This window comes from Micropterus salmoides, unplaced genomic scaffold (assembly GCF_014851395.1).
Source record: "Micropterus salmoides isolate LMB-PRFRI ecotype aquatic unplaced genomic scaffold, ASM1485139v1 Ms_hic_scaffold_1, whole genome shotgun sequence".
NCBI classification, from domain to species: Eukaryota; Metazoa; Chordata; class Actinopteri; order Centrarchiformes; family Centrarchidae; genus Micropterus; species Micropterus salmoides.
Window position 1 is genome coordinate 1,788,676 of NW_024040040.1, and position 2,410 is coordinate 1,791,085.

The 2,410-nt window shown below is 42.8% G+C and overlaps 1 pseudogene; it reads left to right on the plus strand.

The window, feature by feature from the left end:
- The window catches only part of LOC119891855, a 19,706-nt pseudogene extending 18,467 nt beyond the window's left edge, over positions 1–1,239 (plus strand).
- Positions 1,240–2,410: the final 1,171 nt, after the last annotated feature.

Genomic DNA, 2,410 nt, shown 5'->3' on the forward strand with positions numbered 1-2,410 from the left:
TCCAGCCTGCTTAGAACACTAAAATAGCTAACTGTAACCTTACAGAGCACAACCATGTAGCGTAATGCATCTACAGCTAATCACAGCTTTTAAACTACTGTAAGTCAACACATCCCCCAGACTCTCAAACCCAGTTAACTAAATAAAACTTTAAGGTTACATGAGCAACAATAAACCTCTAACTTGTTTGCAGCCAATGTTAATAATTAACGTGATGGCAGCCAACGGGACAAAGGATTACGGTAATCAACTACCTCAAGTTTGGCAAGCAAACAATGCTATATTTATGCATATATTTAATGCATTTGATTTGTTTGATTTGTATGTGATAACCACATTGCATTTTGTCAGTAGAAATGACACAATGCTGACTAAAAAACAAAACCATAATGTTAAACTTGATGTAAAAGTATGAACAAAAGAAGGCGGATGCTCATATTGTGTATATGTGTATGAGAGGAATGTAATGTCCATGTTTGATGCTGCTCTGACCCCCTCCTCCTTTCAGGGTGGAGCCTGCTGGAGTCCGATGGTTGAGACCAGGTCTGAGGAAGTGTAAGTGTGTTTTTCATTTGATTCATGAAAACATTCAACCATCTTCAGACTGTGACATCACTTATTCAAAGTGCCAATCAATGAACAGATGATAGATCAATAACTGCAGCTGGATTGTGTCTCGTTCTCTCATCAGATTCCTGTGAACTCACAATCGACACAAACACAGTAAACAGAAAGATCAAACTGTCTGACAACAGCAGGAAGGTGACGCGTGAGGAGGAGGATCAGCCATATCCTGATCATCCAGACAGGTTTGACTACTGGAGGCAGCTTCTGTGTAGAGATGGTCTGACTGGTCGCTGTTACTGGGAGGTCGAGTGGAGAGGAAGAGTTGATATATCAGTGACTTACAGAGGAATCAAAAGGAGAGGAGAGAGTAAAGACCGTATGTTTGGAAGGAACGATCAGTCTTGGAGTCTGGAGTGCTCTGATGATGGTCGTTACTCTGTGTGGCACAATAACAGAACAATATCCATCACATCCTCCTCCTCCCTCCTCCTCCTCCACCTCCTCCAGAGTAGCAGTGTATGTGGACTGTCCTGCTGGCTCTCTGTCCTTCTACAGAGTCTCCTCTGACACACTGATCCACCTCCACACCTTCAACACCACATTCACTGAACCTCTTTATCCTGGCTTTGGGTTCTGGCCTGGTTCCTCAGTGTCCCTGTGTTCTGTGTAGGAGGTAGAGTCTCCTCCTGGTAGAGAACAGTTCAGGATGCCAGATCTCCCTGCTCCCCACTTCTGCCCGCCTCTAACCTGACTACACCACATGGTCAATCTGAGAACTTTTTTGACAAGGAATGGCACAAAAAAACTCTTGCCAAAGCGAAACGGGAGAAGAGCGGGGAAAAAACTTAATCGAAAGACTTCAGTGTTATTCTTTCAATTAAGAATTTCAATGAACAGTCACTTCTCAGACACACACTGCTTAGGTGAGCCGCTAGCACAGGGAACTGGCATCCGAGCTCCGGGTTCCCCTGCTGGGGGACTGATGTTCCAGTGTCATTTGCCCTACATTAAGTACGTTGCTTTTTCTGCTCTGGATAAACCTGGTGAGAGTTCTTGTGTTTCTCCATCTGAAGTTAATTATGCAAAATTAACAAGTGGTGGTTAATATTTATCTATATGTCTCTGCTAATTATATGTCTGCTATTGTGTACTCATATTCAACTTTTGTAGTACTTTACTGCCCACTATGTCATGTCAGTGTTAATTTACAAGGTGGGGCAATGAATGAACATCCAGGAAATTGTTATGTATTATGCCTTTCTGTTCCCATTAGAAGTTTCACGGCCACTGTTTTGATTTTTCACCTGCCTTTTCTATAAACAGAGTTACTAGACAGGGATGTCTTTTGTCACCACTTTTGTTCGCACTTGTTATGGAACCCCTGGCTGAAGCTATTAGATGCAATGAGAAAATTTGTGGTATAAAAACTAAGCAAGATGAGCACAAAATTGTCTTTTATACTGATGATGTTTTGTTGCTCCTAACTAATCCTAATTTAGGTAGTGTAGCAGCATGGGGTTAGAGACCATTGCTGTGTTAATTTACAGGTGTGGGTGTGGTCAGTAGATGGAAGGTATTGCTTAAACAGGAAGCAGGAAGGTATAAATGGTGGCAAGGCCACTTCTCTTCCTCTTGCTGCTGCTGACACCACGCACCCACATCACTGTGCATGCAATGTGACGCTTTAATGGTAAGAATAAATGCGCTCACGTGTGGTCACTGACAATAGTGTTGTTATTAATTTTAGTTGCTTGTGATCCAGGCTCACTGTTAGTGTGGTCCTTTCCCTCCCCATGTGGACAAGTAGTTGCTTGCCAGGAAAGGCTTCCTGGAATCTATCTGT